This window comes from Ostrea edulis, chromosome 4 (assembly GCF_947568905.1).
Source record: "Ostrea edulis chromosome 4, xbOstEdul1.1, whole genome shotgun sequence".
Lineage (NCBI taxonomy): Eukaryota > Metazoa > Mollusca > Bivalvia > Ostreida > Ostreidae > Ostrea > Ostrea edulis.
In genome coordinates, this window is record NC_079167.1 from 47,647,218 (window position 1) to 47,669,507 (window position 22,290).

Consider the following 22,290-nt stretch of genomic DNA (forward strand, 5'->3'; position numbering starts at 1 on the left):
TTTGCTCCCCCAAACCAAACTGAGCTGTATCGAGCACAGCTTCGTGAACGTACAAAGAAAGCTACTGAATCTCTGCCAGAACTTGGACAAAGCATCAGAAGACTGACAAGTCTAGCATACCCTACAGCACCATATGATGTAAGAGAAACCCTTGCTAAGGAGCAATTTCTAGATGCCCTTAGTGATTCAGATATGAGACTAAGAATCAAACAAGCAAGGGCGGGAGATTTAAACGAAGCAATAAGACATGCTGTAGAGCTTGAAGCATATGCAAAAGCAGAAAGGAAAGACACAGAAAAGAAAGGCTATTACAGACCAATTGGTAATACGGAAAAGACCAACGAACTTTCTGAGCTTACAAAACTTGTCTAGAATATGGGAGTTCTTATTAAGGACATGAGACAAGAAATAAAGCAGTTAAAAGAAAAGCAGTCTCGATTCCAGAGAGACAATAAACCGAAAACTGAAACTGGAAATTTAGATGACTGGAAGAAACGAGCTATTTGCCATAACTGTGGGAAAAAAGGTAACATCAAAAGAGACTGCAGAGCCCCAAAAAGAGAAATCAATGATAAGAAAGACTTCAAAGAATCTGGAAAAAATCAGAAGAACATCCACAATCGTCAAAACAATTGATATCGAAGAATCATAAGAAGAAGAGAGCTGCCGAGTAGGAATATAAAGCAGACACAATGATCCAGGATTTTATGTAAAAGCTTCAATACATGGTTTATCAGCAAATTTGCTTGTGGATACTGATGCCACAGTTTCCAAAGAAGTTTTTGAAAGGATTTCGGGTCATGTAGAAGAGCTTCAAGATCTCAATAGAGAAATTATTTCTGCTAATGGTGAGCCAATTAAAGTTTTTGGCAAGACACAGTTAAAGTTTAAACTAAATAGCCAAGTATATGAAAATACGGCAGCAGTAGCAGATTTATCAGTAGATGGTGTGTTAGGACTTGACTTTATGATCAGCAATAGATGCGCAAGAAGATCTGGGTCGGATGAGACGAAGTTCCACTGCTCTCTGAAGGCAAAATTGGATGCTATAGGATCGCTTTAGCCAATACATTGAGCATTCCACCAAGAAGTGAGATTATTACATTTGGAGAAGCTTGTCTCAAAGAAATTGAGATAAGACCAAAAGAATTTGGATTGATTGAGCCAGATGAGACCTTTATTAAAAGCAACAATGGGCTTGTTGGAAAAGCTCTTGTCAATACAGATGATAAACTCCCAATTAGAATCATGAATCTCTCATCAGATTCTAAAGTTCTTCATAAAGGAACAGTCATTGCAACTTTGACCCCAGTTGGAGATATCATTGAAAACACAGAAATGATTAGTCCTACAAACAGCAGCAAGCTCACTCCAGCTCTGGATGATTTGTTCAAAAGATCAAGCAAAAATTTAAGCACAGAGGAAAAACGTAAATTGAGAGAGATGTTATTAAAACATTCTACTCTTTTTGCTACTGACAGTAAGGACTTTGGCAAAACAGATATCATTAAGCATACGATAAACACTGGAAAGTCTGCACCAGTCAAAGAACCACTTCGCAGGATACCTGTCCATATGAGGGATGAAGTTGACAAACATATAGACGAGATGCTTGAACAAGGTGTAATTGAGCCGTCAACGAGCCCCTGGGCAGCTGGCATTGTATTAGTGAAAAAGAAAGATGGAAGCACAATATCTTGTGTTGATTATAGGAAGTTGAATGCCGCGACCATAAAAGACTCGTATCCATTACCCCGGATCGATGAATCTCGAGACCAGTTATCAGGAGCTCGTTTATTCTCCACTCTTGATATGTCCTCCGGATATTGGCAGGTAGAAGTTGACCCCGCAGACAGACCAAAAACAGCGTTTGCTACGAAAAGAGGACTATTCCAGTTCAGAGTAATGTCCTTCGGATTATGCAACGTGCCAGCAACGTTTGAGAGACTTGTTGAGACAATACTAAGTGGACTACAATGGGAGATCTGCTTAGTATATCTAGATGATATAATTGTTATTGCCAAATCATTCGACGAAATGGTGCAGAATCTTGAGACCATATTTTCCAGGCTGAAAGCAGCAGGTCTAAAACTAAAGTCGTCCAAATGTTTGCTATTTTCGGAAACAGTTGATTACTTGGGTCACGTTATCTCAAAACAAGGCGTTGCAACTGATCCAAAGAAGATAGAAGCAGTAAGAGATTGGCCTGAACCATGCAATGTAACTGAAGTAAGATCCTTCCTGGGTCTATGCAGTTATTACAGAAGTTATTATAAAAGACTTTGCATCGATTGCTAACCCTTCCATAAACTCACGGAAAAGAGCAAAGGTTTTGTATGGACACAACAATGCCAAGGATCAACTGCACATGAAGGTACATCATGACATCGTATGTGCACTTGACAATAACAGTTGCGCTATCCTTGTATTGCTCGACCTCTCTGCGGCTTTCGATGTCATAGACCACAATATCTTATTGCAACGTATGGAAAACATGTTTGGTATCACTGGATATGCATTGAAATGGAGTAAATCCTATCTTAGTGATAGATATCAACGTGTTGCCGTCGGTTCATCTTTGTCTGATACTTGTCTCCTCGAATGTGGTGTACCGCAAGGCTCAGTCCTGGGTCCGAGACTCTATTGTCTTTTTTCAAAACCCTTAGGGGAAGTATGCAGACGTCATGAAATGATATATCATATATACGCCGATGACACCCAGATCTATATCATCGTTGAACCTAGTGACAATTGGACTGATATGTCTCAAAGACTCTCAAGTTGTTTATCGGACATACGTATGTGGATGAGTATTAACCTCCTCAAACTCAATGAAGATAAAACTGAACTTGTAGTCTTCGCACCAAAACACAGACTTAAAGATATGAGCAGTTTTTATCTTGAATTTGGTGATTGTGTTGTAAGTGATTCATCTTTCGTAAAAAAAAAAAAATTAGGCGTATTCTTTGACAAAGCCCTTACCATGGAAAAACACTATCTCTCTATTTCCCGATCAGCATATGTGAACATTCGCAGAATTGGCTGTATCCGTTCATTTATCAATGATGAAGCATGTAAAACTCTAGTAAACTCGCTAGTTACATCCAGATTAGATTACGGAAATGCATTGCTTTATGGTGTTCATTCTAAACACACCAGCAAACTTCAGAGGGCACAAAACACAGCTGCAAGATTAATAACACGCTCAAAAAAATCCAACCATATTACTCCTGTTCTAATAGATCTTCACTGGCTCCCAGTTGAATACAGAATTCAATATAAGATACTTCTTCATACTTTCAAATCTCTCAACAACCTATCTCCAGTTTACGTAAAGGATATCCTTACAGTTTACAATCCCACACGATCACTAAGATCCGAATCTCTGCATCTTCTCCAGGTACCTCGGACACGTACGAAAACATATGGGGATCGACGTTTGGACAAGGCTGCATCGAGTCTCTGGAATTCTCTGCCTTTTAAACTCAGACAATGTACTTCATTGTCTAATTTTAAAGTGGACCTCAAAACGCATCTCCTTAGATTAGCTTTTAATTTGTGATTATTTTTATATACTTAGTGCTCTTACATACAGCTCTTACAGTGCTGTTAACCAAAAAAAACCTGCTGTTTGTTATTATGCCTATGTCCTTTTTATGTATTTAATTATTCCTAAGGGTTGTTTTAAATTGTTTCATATGTTATTAGGGTAATCATATCATATCGCTATATATTAATAATAATATTTATGCATTTTAATTCTGACACTGTGAATATTTTATTCACATGTATGTGCACATCGATTTTATATTATCTTTTCTTTCACATTTGTAAAGCGCTTTAGAGAACTAATGTTGATAGGGCGCTATATAAATCTTTTAATTACAATTACAATTACAATCATTGATGCACGAAAGAGTAAGCTCACAAATACACCAATTCTGGCTTTCCCAGATTTCTCAAAGCCATTCATCTTGGACACAGATGCGAGCGACAATGCAGTAGGAGCTGTACTATCCCAGATACAAGATGACAATGAGCAAGTCAAAGCATATGCAAGCAGATCTCTCACAAAGTCAGAAAGAAACTACTGCGTGACAAAAAAAGAGTTACTTGCTATTGTGACCTTCGTCAAATATTTTCGCCACTATCTTTATGGGAAACAGTTTACGATCAGAATAGACCATAGCTCTCTGCGATGGTTGCTAAAGTTTAAAAACCCTGAAGGTAAGTTAGCCAGGTAGTTGGGAATTTTAAGCTCATATGATATAGCCATTGAGCACCGTGCAGGAACAAAACATAAGAACGCAGATGCGCTAAGTCGACGTCCATGCAAAAAGTGTAAATTTGATCCGGACTGGGAAATACATCAGCTCATGATATTAAAGTCCAACTGCCCTGAGCACGAATCTGTAGAAGAAAGTGTTTCATGGTACGATAACAGCTCATTATGTGAACTTCAGAAGAATGACAAGGATAAAAGTGATATCCGCAGATGGCTGAAGAGCACAAAGCAACCTCAGTCTAAAGACCTCAACTCAGGAGGGGTCATGATCAAATCTCTTTGGGCACAGAAAGATATGCTTGTTTTTCAGAATGATATGCTGTTCAGAAGACTGAAAAATAAAGATAAAGACATTCTTCAAGCAGTGATTCCGATGAGTCAGCGTAGAAATGTCCTCCACTATAGTCATGATCAGAAGACAGCAGGACATTTAAGCATCAGAAAAACTCTGAGCAAAATCAGACAGTCTTACTATTGGCCAGGGCTTCAGAAAGATGTACGCCAATACATCGCTGGCTGTGTTGTTTGCTCAAAGCGCAAGTGTCCAACAAAAACTAAACGAGCACCAATACAAATAGTTGGAGCCGGTTTACCAATGGAACGAGTAGCAATGGACATCCTTGGTGAATTACCTACAACAGAGAAGGGTAATAGATACATCTTAGTGATATCAGACTATTTTACTAAGTGGACCGAAGCCTTTGCAATGACAAATAGCGAGGCAAAAACTGTTGCAGAGATATTCGTTAAAGAAGTAGTGACACGATTCGGAGTACCCACTACTCTTCATTCTGACCAGGAAGCTCAGTTTGAAAGTAAGCTTTTCACAGAGATGTGTAAACTCTTGCACATCAAGAAAACACATACAAGCCCCTACCACCCCCAATCTGATGGTATGGTAGAGAGGTTCAACAAAACTCTTGTTACCATGCTCAGTTCATATGTAAATGAGCACCACACAGACTGGGATGAGTACCTTCCATTTGTCATGAGTAGAACACGAAACGACAGGATGCAGTCCTAACTACTTAATGATCGGAAGAGAAGTAGGAACACCAATTGACCTCATGTATGAGATGCCAACTAGCATAAAGAAAATTCCAAAAAATCAATGGGCTTGGGAATTAAAAGAGCGAATGGAGATTGCTCACAGAATAGCTAGACAAAATGCTAATGAAGCAATGCTGCAACAAAAATCTTTGCACGACCATAAGCTTAACTGGCAAAAATTCAAACCTGGTGATGAAGTATATGTGTTCTTCCCAAGATATAAACCAGGACAATCTCCAAAATTTACAAGTTTTTGGAGAGGACCGTTCAAAGTCTTAAGAAAATTCACAGACGTGAACTATGAAGTTGATTGCGGTCATCGAGGTCGATCTCAAATCATTCATGTTGACAGAATGAGAATAAAGAGAGAGCAAGTGCTACAAAACGAAAATACGGAGACAAGAGCAGAAGTCTCAGTTAAAGATGCATCACTCAGTGATGAAGATATTCTTCGTAAACCTGAAAACGAGTTGGAATATGAATCAGATAATCCCAACAATGTCTCATTACCAAACACTCGTGGCCGAGTTAGGTGTCCTCCACAATGGTTGAACGACTACGTCGTAAATGATTCACAAAGCAAGTGAAACAGGAATGGTGTACCATGTACCCACCTTCCTATGCTTTTCTATAAAACAGTCATGATCAGAACTTTGAAAGTGTTGTTTATTAGTACTGTGTGTTGATTTTATGGACTAGAGACTTACGAATTTTGAACTTTCTCAGCATTCAATTAACATGATCGAAAGAATCATGAATAACATAATTGTAGTTTCTGTATAAAAATGAGCCAACATTGATTTTGTTGTCAAGATAGTCGAGATAGACTTAACTGCAGTGAATTTTTGGGAAGCTTTTGTTGGAATTGCATTTTTCACCTGTTGTCATTTTTATGTGCATTTGAGATTTTTCTTTTAAAGAAAACGAAATCATGTATTAAAAAAAAAAAAAAAAAAAATCTTTAGGTTTTTTTGTCATATGGGACACATGAAAATTGAGGCGTGGGTAATGTGATGATCAGAGAAAATTCAGATTAATATGTTAGAACTCTTTTATGCAATAAAAATCAAGAAAGGTTATCAACCAATCAAAATCAGTCTAGGTAGTATATAAAGAGCGCAGTCACTGCAGCTCCTCACTTCGTTGGTAGAAGACAAGCTGAAAACACCTTAGGTAAGACAGGGATTAGACGTGGCTGAACAAGTTTTTCCTTCCCTATCTCCCTAATAATAAGGACAATTTTTTATAATAAAAGATACATACTTAGTTAGGTGAGCCAGCATCTGAATCGACAAGTTTTTCCATCCCATTTAGAGTTTTTTATTAGCTAAGAAGCATTGCTCCGTCTCAAAGTTGTAATTGATTGTTTTATTATTTTTGTCTCTTTAACGGTTCTCAGAAGTTATCTGGGCTTATCCCACGAATCAGAACAAATCATTTTTTGAGCAGTTAGCTCAGTTTAAATTGTGGAAAATAATTTTACTTTAGTGTATTATTATTTCTTGTATTTAAATAATTTTGGTAAATCTGCTCGGTTACACGTCACAGTAATACCACTTGAACATTGTCGTGAATAAAATTATATTAAACAAAGTGTTTTAATTTGTCTATAGAATTTCGGTCTGGTAAAATGTGACTCGCTCCAGTAATATTGACCCAATTATCCAGTAAGTACCAGAAGAACTTTTGATGCATTGCGCCAGTGGCAGATTTAGAGTGGGGGGGGGGGTCCAACAGTCCTCCCACCTTTCGCCACAAATTAAAAATAATGCAAGTAAAAACTCAGATTTCTCACCCAAAATGGCTGAAAATCCTAAATCCGTCACAGTCATTTAATCACATGGAACATTACAAGTGTCTCAATTCTCAGCCAGACATTCAAACTTGCGATATTTTATGACTTACACACAGGATTCTGTGTACAGTCTTACAAGAACGAAAATGGGTTCAGATTATTCACTTCAAACCATATTGAAAGTGTACAAATGCTCAGAACAGGTGCTATTAAATCAGACTGCATCCCAGTAACGAGGCAGACGTCAAATCCTTACAATGTATGGGTGCTGGTGCACCAGTCAGGACAAATTGTGTCTGAGGTTGTACCTGTTTTTTGTGTTGTTTCAAATTTGGTGCCAATTTTGTCATATATTAGAAATAGATTATATTACTGCTAAGCCAAAATATATGGTAAAAGTATCGCACCATATCAGAAGTATCGAAGGCTAACCAAATCTTGAAATCACGTGATCACGTTATATAAAATCTAGAATAAACACGCGTTCCGGCAGTACCTCGAAAATGTGCTATTAGTTGAACTCCGTCGTGAGCGTAAACAGACGACAGAATTTGTGACCGTCACAAATGTGACTAGCAGCATATTGACGTACATGTATGAGACTATTCAAAAGAAGAATGAAATGGTGACGACAATAAGCTGTCCACATGCTCCGGTCAGCTCAGTATATTCTGTTACGCTAAAACTCGAATAGCATCAATGCCACAGGCTTTCAGATATGAACCGTGCTGACGGCATCAGGTCACAGTTGCAAAAGCGCGGTAAATTATAAAGCTGATACTTAGAATTTTTTGATGACATTCACAGCAAAATTTTTACGCGACCATTCAATCTCATTGTGCACGTAGTGGTCAATATCATTTTCGTTGTGTCTAATACATTATCAAGTCTTAGATTATCATTTTCTTTTAGATTTCTTCAAATAAATATTCATAGACTGTTACTATATAAATCAGAGAGAGAGAGGGGGGGGGGGGTCATTTAATTCAATGCAATTTCCCTTTAAAACGAGATAAAAATTCATTCGTATTCATTTAAAAAATAATTGATGCAGGCCTATTCCTTGTCGCTGTACACGATGTGAGGTTTTAAAAATTTACGTTTTCATCTTTTGACGTCTAGATCTAGGCTATATGAGAGGCGACGTTAATGATTAACTTACATCTAGAAATCTGTGCAAAGCTATAAAAAGAAAGAACAAGGGACGTTATTAGCTATTTATCTCATACGTGTGGTGTATATTGAAAGTGAGATAAAGCATTAGCTTTATCACACGCCCGTTTGATAAAGCACTTTCGATCCGAACTACTTTTGACACTGTCCCCACTTGGATGATATATTTTCTGTTTTTATGCATATCAATGCATGAAATAAAGCGTAAAACTTATTATTCTGTGTTTATTTAGAATTTCTTTTATTGCAAAATTAAAATGATGTTGCCCCCACTGACATATAATGCAAGTTACCGGCCACAAAAATGCCAACTCGGTCTGTAACTAGACTACTCAAAAATTACGATCAGAAAACAAAAATATGTGCACACTATTGTCATCGACAAGGAATCGACTGCCTACTGGACAAGCCTAATCGAAAGTACCTCGACATGCTGCTGTACCAAGAATTCACAACCACAGTCTCTTTTTTCTGGAGCATATTAAATGTAACAAATCTCAACAGCTTTACTTCTAAGGCTAGGCCTATTCAAAGTGCCTCAGGATTTCCTCTTGCCCCCAAATCCAAAGAAACTACGTAAATAAATTCCAAATGCACAAACAATTCTACTTTTCATTGTAAACTGTTGAACATTCTAATAACGCTGAATTAAAATATTACTTTCATCGATCGTTAATTCGTTATTACAATTGTTTATTTCAAAACGACGACGACATCAAACTTTTATCAGAAGGTCAGGCCTACGTCAAAAAATAAATACTCGGTCAATAGTTGTTACTTTGTTGGAATGGTAAAACCATTAATAATTATAAACTATAATCCCTTCTAAAACAAATTTCATCCATGGTTTCTTTTATAAAAATGCCCTTTTGTACTGTATATCAATGGTTTATAAGCGCACTATTTTTTCCCGCGTAAGGAACACAGATTAAGCACGACGTCTGAGCCACAGATTCAAAACAAATTCAATCAGCTGTTTCTACCATACTGGGGATCATCTCAAAATTAAGTGAAAAGAAGACGCATGAGATAAATAGAACGTCTATAATTGCGTATTTTGATATTTGGTTTATCCAACTCATTGATATGGTGTATTTATTTGCTCGGCAAGCCTCACGAATAAATACACCATATCAACGAGTTGGATACACCAAATATCAAAACACGCAATATAGATATCCTATATATATATATATATATATATATATATATATATATATATACCGCCGAGATTAATTACTCTTTTTAGATCTACACAACTAGGATGTTCTTCTTATCCCACTAACATGAAAATGACGTAATATTTTATTATGATGTCATGAATATACGTTAAAGATGAGTTTAGCGGAATCTGTTGATTTGAAATAAAATATGAATAAACTTGAGCAAAAACGAACACTTTTACAAGCAACAACCAGATTTATGTTTTGCATGTTTAATTATCTTTTAATATTCTTCTTTCAATATCAATATGGTGTCGGTTGTTGGCAAGTCAGACGAATACGCTGAAGCTTCACACAAATATACATGTACACTTTTGACTCAACTATGCCAACTGGTTGTAATGATACCACTGGTGTGTTCTTGTCAACTCTGATATGACTGTCTGAAATATTTACAATGAACAACTGAATATTTTCAAATTTCTGGATTGACTAACGTTCTTGCAACTAGAAGGCCTTTCTTCCCAAGAATGCATAGGGTTCTCTGCACAACCTACAGCATAACATGCAACAATGATTTCATTGTCAGGGGGGACAACAAGTCTTTTTGACAACTTCACTCTAATGCATATACATGTAGGAGTTGCTTCCCTTTCCAACTGAATCTGTTGACCGGCTATTTGTTATAAGCCTTTTGAGATTCGTATTGTTGCATCATGTTGCTCAAGGAAGTCCATCCCTGATACATTTAAGATCATCTATCTCAGCAACAGTGAATTTATGACAAAAATAAATCCCATCAATACTAAACTGTACATCATCTTTTCCTAAAATGTTCAATGCATTTCCATCTGCAGCTGTAAAAATGCCATCGGAGTCACTCAAACTGGGTCTATTTTTAAGCATCATAAAAACTTTCTTTGACATAATACTTGCAGCTGAACCTGTATCAACTAGAAATTTATTAACATTGTTCCCCATAGAACATTTTACAAGTAGACAGGATTTCCTCAGTACATTTATTTGTATATTTTTGCCCTCTTTTTCATTACAACCAGAGATCACACTAGGGATACCTGAGTAACCCTCTCTAGTTTTCTCGATTTGAAAGTGTCATGTTTGTGATCGAAAAGATCCTGTCCGGACAGTATTTTGCAATGTGTTCTTTCTTATGACAATAATAGCATTCTGTTGAAGCAGGGTTTCTAGGGCGTTTCTTACCCACTTTATTAGTTCCGGGTTTAGAGGGTTTTTCTACGCAATTTTCCATCAACCTCATTAATTCTGCTATATCTTTAAGACGTTCTTACTTTGGGGTTTCTTTTTCACTTTTGATTGTTACCGCATTCATGGGATCAGATACAGAGACGGGTTTGGGGACGAACAATTGTGGTTCTTTTGCCGCCTCAAACTCAGTAGCTAGGGATATAGCTGCTTCTAGGGTTTTGGAATGATGGAAAATTACATGGTCATGAATAGCAGAGTTGCCTATACTACTTATGAACTGCTCGAGGACATTAATTTCCCTGTCATTATATGTCATGTTTGGAAATGCTAGACAACCTATTCTCCTGAGCGCATACCCATTTAATCTGATGGATTTTCACCATGTTTGCGTTTACGAGATATAAATTCACACCAACTCTTGAAGATTGAAACGTTTAGTCAAAATATACCGTAAACTGTCATAATCAGCTTTCTGTCCAGTTGTTAAGTCTCCCTACAATTTTTAAGCCTCACCCCTTAGGCGTATAACTAGCTGCTGGGCTTTCTCTTGGTATGACTACTTGTTCCAATCGTAGACCTGTTAAAATGAATTAAAAATTCCTTCCATTCAACAGATGTACTTTTGAACTTATCCGGTTCTTTCTCTTTCCGAACAGGTTGGTTAAAAACTGGAACATGCCTTGTACTGAACAATCTTTCTGTAGGCATCATATTGTTTTAGTCGTATGGACTTGTTACCGGCAGTGATTGCCTTCCTGGTCCAGATAGAAAACAATTATAAGCGGGCAGATGTGCCCTTCCAGGATCAGATGGAGAGTTCTGAGCGGGCAGATGTGCCCTTCCAGGGTCAGATGTAACGGAATTTTGATCGGGCAATTGTGCCCTTCCTGTGTTAAATATGTCAGGATTCTGAGCGGACAGTTGTGTCCTTCCTGAATTAGATTTGCAGGAATCTTGTGTGTCCTTCGCAATGTAGAATGTCAATTATACCTGTTCAGTTGAGCTGTCAATTCTACCTTTGATCTTTCCAATTCTTAATTATCCTTAATTCTTCATGTTCTGTTTGTAAGTTTCCACAAAGTGGTGAGGTTTGTGTACTTGAAGAAGAATGCCCATGGTTAGGATGAGCTGGTGTTAGTAAGCTAAATGAAACTATCCTCTCTTGTTTCTTCACAGTTGCTTCTCGTGGTGCTCTACTATCTTCTAGTTCATGTTTACAATTATTGAAACGAGCTGTCATGCAGCTCTTCAAATTCTTGTTCAACATCAGGAAGACTGAGAGTAGCTGGCTCTTTGTCAAGTGCATAAAAGCTGTCAAGACTGTCATTTAAACTATCATCTTAAGTTTTATAGATTTAAGAAATTCATTGCTGTATTTTGGCCAAGAATGTAAATGACATACAAGCAAACAACAAATAAATATTAAAAAGAGCTAGATAAACAAATTCGAAGCTGTAAAGGTAAATATAAAAAAATTAACTTGGGTAAATATTAATTAAACTATATGCTATATTGCCAATAATGAGATTGATCAAAAGTTTTCGACCATCATTGGTTTTGTGTATACTTATCATATCTATATCCAGTTCTTTTCGAAATAGAAAAGACACCCCTCTACTAAATGTAGAGTCTGAAAAACAATGTATAGATTTTCCTTTCCATGAACAATCGTACTGGAAAAGATTCTTTTCTACATAATGAGTTTCTTGTATAAAAAATAACATCAATCTTTATATCTGAAATCCAACTATAAAATTTATCTCTTTTCTCTTTAGAATTTAAACCTCTTGTGTTAACTGAAATAAATTTTAACGTAGCCATCACAAATTTTCAAATTAAAGTAATGCAATAAATTAATAGGTATACCTATCACACAAACCCTAGAATTGTTCACTATCAGGTCCGTATTCGGGCAAGCAGTCGAAAGGAAAGTCAATTCAGCCATTAAAATCAGGCGATTCTAGCCATTTTTATCGACGTGCGACGATTTAGGTGAAGTCTTTCTAGAACTGGAGCTGTGATTTTTTCGCTGTGTTTTTAATTCACTGAGCATGGACGAGATGTTGAGTTGAGCTGCTTCTTTTGACGGTCTAGGGGCGGAGACAGATCGCCGTGAGCGCTTATCGGTTGAGCGAGAAGCTGCAACGTTAGCTAGTATTTCCCCTAGCTTGTTTTGCCCCGGCCACGCCGAGGGGCGGGTGTGGATTGTACCAGCTCTATCAAGCCCGGAAGCCCAGAAATCATCGTAGGTTGTTTCAACGAATAATGCTGATTTTTTGGCTTTACGAAGTGTATCGCGAAATGTAGGTACTTGGTCGTACTTAGCCTCTATAATCTCCTTCATAAGGTTACACTTATTCAATTCAAAACTGTCTGAAGGTGGGATCATCTTCCCGATCTTTTTAGCGTCAAGAGCAGTAGACGCTGACTGTATAGCGGTTGCCCTGGGAATATCTCCGCTCCGTACGGCTTTCACATATTGAAAGGCATGCTCAGATGATCTATGAGACACCCCGAATGCTTTTATCTCACACGGGTAGAAATTTGAAAGCACACCAGAAGCCCCCGCAAAAGGACTAACTTTAGAAATTGGTTCGGTATATTGTTCACAAGCCTTATCTCCTGGGTAATATCCTTCTTTTTTGCAGACCTTGCACCGGGGTTGGTTCGGACATGCAAATTTATAATGCGTTGTCTCCCAGCAATTTGTGCATTGTGGAGTGCGCTTGTTTGACGGTTGGCCATAGTGGTATATGTTACACTGTAGTCCCGCGCATTTACATGAACGAGGTAGAAATTTACCATCTGACAGAGCGCGAACTTAAAAGAACCGATTTCCATTTAAAATTCCTGTCATTTTGTGTGTGTCTGGATTTCGTATATTTTCATATTTGAGGTCACTTGTATAGTGCAAATCAAACTGATCAAGCATTTTCATGATTTCATCATCATCAACTGACAGTGGCACTCCTTTCACAGTGATCTTGATGATTCGCTCTTTGGGTCCATTGAGTCCTGCGGAAAAGGGGTTGGTATCATATACGGATATATGCCTATTGCGGATGTCAATACCTTCTGTTAGCAGTTTTGATCTACTGTCTGCAGATTTAACATAAACCCTCCAAAGATATCTGTCCTTTTGTATGCACTGGATATCCGTTACAATTTGGCTAGCTGCAACGGATATATCAAAGTCGGATATACGCTTAGTATCGCTCGTAATTTGTCCTTGCAGTTCTTTGTCTTTGAAGTAAATCGGTTTTAAAAGCTCCATTTTTAAATCTAAATGAAGAGCCGTTAATCACTGAACAGTGTTGACTGGAATGTCTTGTAAGCCCATCGGAACACACGAATGTTAGTGAATACTGCTCGAAACAAAAATAATCCAAAATTCTTTCCATAAAATCAAAATATTCACAATGTTTACACAATATTTACAGTCCACTATGAATACAATATGCACATATGAGTGCGTGATGAAGGAAAGCCAGCAAAATGCTTTTAAACCTTCAAAAAAACCAAAAAACGCAGAGCTAGGAACAAACACGTCCTTGTAACTCGGCGTCACGTGAAGAAACAAAGAAACTTCTAGAATAGATTTTTTCAAAGGAATGAAAAGATTTATTTTAAACAATTCAAACAATCTAAGTAATATCATAGTATGCGGAGATTTTAACTCCCACATGGAAGGTAACAGTGATAAGGTTCAAATTTTTTAAAAGATATTCTTTCACAATTAGATTTAAAAGACGTATGGAGAGAAAAACATGACATACTTGATGGTTTTACATGGTGTGATGCAAACAACATACCAAAGAGTCGCATAGATTTTATATTTATTAGTGCACATATATTAATGAGAGTAAAACAAGTAAGTCTTCGTAAAATTCCTGGTACTCATAATAACGGAACGAGAATGTCAGTTACTGGAAACTCAATACGTCACTTTTAAAATGTAACGAATATAAAAGACAAGTCAACAAATTAATAAAAGATATAAGCGATAGTGAAGGCTCTTCTACTAATAAATGGGAAAAATTAAAAATATCGATTAAGGATCTGTCCATATCATTTTCTATTAAACGTCAAAAAACATATAAACAATTGATATCCAATATTGAGAATGAAATAACTAAAATTGAAGGTTTACCCCAATTGACATGAATAAAAAGAGAGAATTAGAAAATAGATTAAGCAATTTGTATGATGAAAAATCTCGGGGAGCACAGATTAGATCACGGGCAAAATGGGTTAGCGAAGGGGGAAAAAAACACAAAATATTTTCTCGGTCTAGAAAAGAAACGCCAATCACAAAATTATATTCATGAAATAATAAAAGAAAATGAAAAGCTTACAGATGATGATGAAATTCTCGGTGCAATGTGCGACTTTTATGAAAACCTTTATACATCAAAGTCAGCTTCGAATAAAGACATCGATCTATATTTAAATGATATTGATCTCAACAAGTTATCAGATACTGATAAAGATATGTGCGATTTCTTCCCCTCTTTAGCCGAATGTAAAGAAACAGTTGTAGAAATGAAATCGAATATATCTCCAGGTTTAGACGGAATACCTAATGAATTTTATAAATGCTTTTGGGACCAACTATCTCTGCTTTTTCATGATATGATGAAAGAACTTTTTACGAATGGAAAAATGACATATTCTCAAAGGCTCTCAGTTATCTCTCTAATACACAAGAAAGGAGAAAAGAATGAGTTAAAAAATTACAGGCCTATTAGTCTTACTAATACGGACTATACGATTATAGCTTTCATATTTGCACAAAGGTTACAGAGGATTATATATAAACAAATAGGAAATGAACAAACAGCGTATATTAAAGGAATAAATGCGCGTCTTATCCTGGATATTCTTGAATACTGTGAAACTAATGATAAAGAAGGAATTTTATTATTTTTAGACTTCGAAAAGGCCTTTGACTCAGTTGAATGGAATTTCCTATTTAAAACTCTAGAAAAATTCAATTTTGTCTAAATTTCCTAAAATGGATAAATTTTTTATACCATAATCCAATTTTCAGATTAAAAAATAATGGGTGGATATCTAAAACATGTGAAATGCAAGGAGGAATACAGCAGGGATGCCCAATATCGGCTATGTTATATCTTTATATCGCTGAAATTCTCTCATTAAAAATTAAGGAAAATGATAGAATAAAGGGATTCCAATCAGATCATATGGAGAAAGAAATAAAAAATATACAACACGCTGATGATATGACTTTAACTCTTAAAGATATAGAATCAGTTAATCAGGCTTTGTACACAATACACAATTTTTGCATTCATGCAGGCTCCAAGATAAACATTAATAAAACTGAATGCATTCTTCTTGGTCCTTTAAAAAATCTTTTTACAGAAATAAAGGGAATAAATGTAACAAATGGGGCAGTCAAATGCCTAGGTATTTACGTTGGCCATGACAAAATAGAATGTTATAACAAAAATTGGATGAAAGTCTATCACGATATAGACACCTTATTTGAATCTTGGAAAAGAAGAAAATTAACATTATTTGGAAAATGCACCGTTACAAACACACTAGCTTTAACAAAACTTATTTATTTAGCAAGTATTTTAGAATCACCAGATAGAGACTATATAAAAAAGTGAATAGGCTAATATTTAATTTCATATGGAACAAAACTGATAGGATAAAACGGAATACCATGATTGGAAATGTTAGAGATGGAGGATTGGGTATAACAGATGTTGAATCGAAGATTAAATCCCTAAAGGCTTCATGGGTCCGCAAATTGAAAGAGACAAAACATTGTATTTTGAACTACATAAATAGTTATCTTACTCCTAATAACATAGATTTAAATTATCTGACAATGACTACCGAAAACAGAATAGACAACTACGAAATAATACGTACAATGCCTTTGTTCTATAAACAAGTATTTACATGCTTTAATGCGTGTAAACAAATACACGATAATCACAATAATGTACAATTTCTTACACAACCAATATGGTCAAATCAAAAATTTTCATATAAAGGCAAAACAATCTTCTTTCCTAACTGGTCGAAAAGTAATATACTTTATGTTAAGGATTTATTCTCAGATAACGGGCTGCTTAAGCCACCTGAGGATATAATGGAATTATGAATTATTAGCAAAAAAGAATAATTGGCTTTGTGAATATAAAATAATAAAATCAATTTTCAAGAAATACGAACAAAAGTACGACTTCACCATACGCAGACATCTAAAGATCTCAATAAACAATCACTGCCAAAACAAACATACAACAAAAGACTTTTATAACACTTTTGTAAAGAAAAAGTTTCAGGTGCCAGTCATGCAAGCAAAGTATAAAAAAGAATTTGACATAGCCAACAGTGACTGGAGTAAAATATACATGAATAAAGTAGATATGCTTCAAGACAAAACAATTGCAGAATTTAACTATAACCTGTTACATAATATACTTTCAAATAATTATTACAGTAATAAAATCAATAAAAATACGACCTGCATGTGTAAAACGTGTAGCGATAAGATCGAGAATTCAAAACACTTAATATTTGATTGTGTAAATGTACAGATTATATGGAAATTAGTTAGTAATTTCATGGGTTTTGATGTAAAATGGAAAAATGTTGTCGTTGGATTTTTCTCTGTCAGAAATTAAACAACTGTAGTGTTCAATTTACTTTTATCCTTTATAGCTCTAAAAATATACAAATATAAAATGTATTGTAGACTTGAAAATATTGATGAAACATCTGAAGGAATTATATGCAACTTAAAAGCATGTATTTCACAATATTCAGAAATACTGTTTGCTACTGGCAATACAAAGCATTTTCATTTTTTCAAAAAGATGTTAACTAATCTTAGAGAGTATCATCATTGAATGTCATAATCCCACCCTCTGAGGGGGGCTGCCCCTCAGTTGAAGATCAAGGGGATACTTTCATGGACTATTAATAATTGTGTATCCTCTTGCATATGTGGGCCTTTCAATTAATTCTAACATTGCTATCACCAATAGCTACATTTTTATACAATATGATTACAATGTATAAACCTATAAATATTTTTTTGAATATGTGTGTTGCATCATACATGTGTAGAAGACACGTAAATCAATGTATAATACTTGTATATCTATGCCTGATGTATAGTGCTTGTGTATAATATATGTTAATGTATGTGTTGAATACGTGTACTTATAATTCAATGATGTATAAAACATGTAAGTGTATCGAAAATCAATATGTACATCTACTTATTGCATATCAGTTGTTTGTGTAAGGTGTTTTAATAATATTAAAAATTTGAAATGAAAAAAAAAGAAAGAAAAAACTTGGGTAAATAGTTTGAAACTAACAAAAGTAAATGAATATCAAAAATAAGAGAGAGGAGAGTAAAGGGATCCAAAACAGTGAATAGATAGTGAAAGTGCTCAGATTATTGGGGCCTTATTCAGAAAGAGAGAGAGGAGACCAGAGAGAGAGAGAGAGAGAGAGAGAGAGAGAGAGAGAGAGAGATCCTTTACGTTCTTTGTCCCTTGCCAAAGTGATCTGAATTTACCCCTGAATGGGCTTTAATGGCACCTATGACAGTGAAAGTGACCACGTAAAATGTTAAGACAGATTTTGATTTGCTAACAAAAATAACTTTATCCAACAGAAATTACAAAAAAAAAAAAACATACTTTAGGAAACATGGCTAAAATAGGTGATCTCAAAACAACAAACGTGTGTAAAGCATGTGGTTTATGATTGTAGAAAAATGATGGAATTTGAAGGGTTTCAATATTGTTTATATGTGTGTTTGAATGTATGATATAGGTGATTGTGCATGGATATAGTGTGTTTTTAGGAGGAAGTCATGCTCAGGTGTGTGTTGTGTTGAATATAACGGTCACTGAGACGCACACCTTGATGTGTGTGACTTTGACGTTTGACCTTGACCCCATTCAAAGTCGGCAATCCCGTTCCAGTCTTTACCACCGGTCATGAAAACTCAAGAGGCATGTCACCGACTTTTGGGGACAGTCGCAGGGTCTCCAGGGTCTTCTAATCTCCGAGATTCGTCACTTCCCGGAAGTGGGGTTTCGACGAAGGTTTCGACTCTCCACGCCTCGGGTTTTTGCACCAGTAGTGATAACAGGGGTTTCAATACGAGTCGCCGTAATTTGATGGAGGGTCAGATTTCAGCGTCTCGAATTGGAACCCGCAAGTCCTTCGGGTCGTCGACACTTCTGCACATCTCGTCTTGGGGGCATCTCGTTAGCCGGAGACGTTACGAAAAGTATCATGTTTTCGCACTTCTGGATGACCTTGACCTTTATCTACTTTTCAAGGTCAAAGGTCACCGTACCCGTTTCAGTGTGTCTCTTGTCCAGACGACAAACCGTTCTCGACTTCGACGCGTCTCGCGTAGGAATTGTAAAACACGAGAGCCTTAAATCCCATTAAGGGTCATTGAATCCTTTTGTGCAATGTACACAGTAGTTCTACTAAATTACCTTTTTTTTGTGTAGCGAATGTTTGACACTCATCGCATTTACGGTAACAGAGGAGTAGCGATAACGGATTTTTTTTTACGTAATGTCTAATAACTCCGTAAGGGGTAAAAGTTCAATCTCGCAGGGTGATATGTGATCCTTTCCCAAGAAGTACTATACCATAAATTATAAAGTTTCTCGATAAGTCTTAAGACGAAATTTTTTTTTCACGGCAGGAAAACAATAATAATCAGAACAACTAGTAATCCTAATTGTTTGTGAACAATTAGAGGCCTTTCCACCATTTTCTGGGTTTTTCCTGACCTTTGATCTAGATCAATTCTTCAGTAGTTCAATAGCAAAAATAAAAAAAGAAAGAAAAAAATTCGCCGCCTTTAGTGTTGGAGATTAAGGAAATCTATAGTACCAGGTTTCGCACTATAGTACCGGACTCTCCAAAAAAAAAAGTGTGGGGATGTTGGATAGCCGGCACATATCAAGTAAAAGTGTAATAGAACTTATCAAGGTGTTTTGGTTGACTTTAGACATGTTAGACATGATATTTGAAGATTAAAAGAAACTGAAAGTGACATTTTCAGAGAATACATGTATTGATGACGTATTGATCATGCGCTGCTGTTTTCGTGTACTGATGCAACCTTGTGAAATCTAGGTCTGAGTAGGAATTCAACTGGATTTCACATGTACCGGTGTGTTGTTTATTGTGGAATTTATAATTGCTTGAGGAATGATCATCATGTGTTCTAATTCACGGAGACAATGTCTTTCAGTCATTTCACTCAAGGAGGATGCATATGGAAGGCAGTTTGCGGTTGAAGAAAAACGTTTCTGAGTATAGAATCTGAACGGAGAATGAATATTGCATCATTTCTGACCGTGCAGGTACGTGAAGTGTTTATTTGTTTACAATTACAGAGGATGGAATGTCAATGTGTTCAACTGTCAAGGATAATTGCATCATCATTCCTGTTCAGGTAAACAAGTGAACTTTCAAAAGTGTAGTCTTTATGTTGATGCAGGCAGACAATGGAATCTAGCATGTCATATATTTCGTGAATGTAAATGTTTTTATTTTACAAGACAGTCAAGAAATTGAGAATTTTGTACCGTATGTCAGATTTGTGTATTTCTTAAAACTTACGTTGTTGGGCAGACGTGTCAAAATGGCATTGATTGTGTCATTCAGTGATATCTTCCTCGTGCAAGGTCGGTTTGGCCATTTTAATGAAAATGATGTGCAGTTGGACTATGTCAACAGTGATTTTCCATGATGTACACTGGGGTCGCTTATTTATGCACCGGAGCATTGTCAGAGATGTGAATGATTTTGTGCACGATGTCGGGTTTCTGTCCAATGGGTTGCGTGCGGTCGTCCTGACGTTGGCCGAACATTCACGCGGAGACTGTTTCTCCAAGGAATGCGTAGATTGTCGGTCATCTCTGTCTCTCGAGTACCTATAAGGGTGTAAACAGCTGCTAATATACAGATCACTTGAAGGGTGAGGGGATTTCTTCCTTCGGAACGACAAGCATGATGGGTGGTTTTGCGATACTCGTGGAGATTCGCACCTTAATGTGTGACCTTGACCCACTTTCAAGGTCAAACCTCAAAAACCTCATGGGAGAGAAAGTGTGACCTTGATCTGAGGTCAAGGTTTTCGGGTCCGACGGAAGCAATTCCACGTCCCCATCGCAGACGGCATAAAATCGTCGTCTTAGATCCGGAAGCCAAAGACCGTAGGGGACGACGGCTGTCCCGAGGGGACATTGGATTATCTCGGTCGCAGCACTTTCCTCACGCGAGTTCCTTGTCTCCGTGAGCGAGGGTTTGGCGGCGCCACCGATAACAAAGGTTTTGATGCGAATGACTGTAGCTCTGGGAAGGGTCAACGTTCAGAGTTGTGATGCCATGCATGGAAAACACTTAGGTAGTCGATGCTTATGCATGTCGTGTCTTAAGGTTATCATTTACGCCAAAGACGCTGCGAAAAATGTAATTTTTCCTAGGTTTCGGAAGACCTTGACCTTTTTTCAAGGTCAAAGGTCCCATTCCAGTTGGTTCCATCTTTCTACGACTAATACTTTTGGAGTTGTACATTTTAACGTAAAAATCGTAAACTTTGAGGGGCATTAACTCCCTTTATGGATCACCGAACAATTGAAAGTAACACTACAAAATTTTATCTTGATCAGCTAAAAATGCCATGCTCCTACCATTCACGATTTTCGAGATGAATAGATAAAAATGGTTTTTCGCGAAAAGTCCCATAAGTTCGTTAAGGGTCAAAGTTCAAGTATGCAGGGTGAAATCCGAGCATGTTTTGAGATGTCGAATATGATGGTCTACATTGATTTTCCATAAGTCTGAAAACGTTATTAACTTATAAGCTTCTCGCGGCGGGAAAAAAGAAGACAAATAATAATAATGATAATAACTAGTAACCCTAATACGGGATATCGGAACTAGAAAATTTTGGAACTCTTCAGAAAAAGAATTTACAAAAATTATGCGTCACTTGGGCAACTCTTGTATACAAATTAGTGATGGTAAAAGACGACTCATTTCTGATATAAAAATATATGGCATTGCCTGGTTTAAAGATTATTTTTCAGAATGTTGGAAGTGAATGCCCTAGTACCAAAACATGAGTTATTGGATTAAATTTCTGATGTTTAGTAGCAGAGATAAAACAAAAGACAGAGTATATTTCCTACAACGTATGCACTTGTGTGGATATTTACTTTATGAGATTTTCTTGAGTCATGAAAACAATCGACCGCTATGAAATAATATAATTAATCACAATAAATTATTTATAAATCAATCTCCAGTGTAAGATTTCAAAAAGAAAACACGTTGCTCTACTTCGTGGGTTTTATTTTCCGGAACTAACTAGTACATGAACCAAAGACGGACAACTGTACTGAATCCGAATTAACAAAGCTAAACACTACTACAATCACCCCCCCCCCCCCCTTTCCTTTTTTTTTTTTTTTTTTTTAGAAAATACATTTTACAGAAAGTGAGATATTGCAATAGTGATAAAATCTTAGAATGAAGTTACACACAGACTACAATTA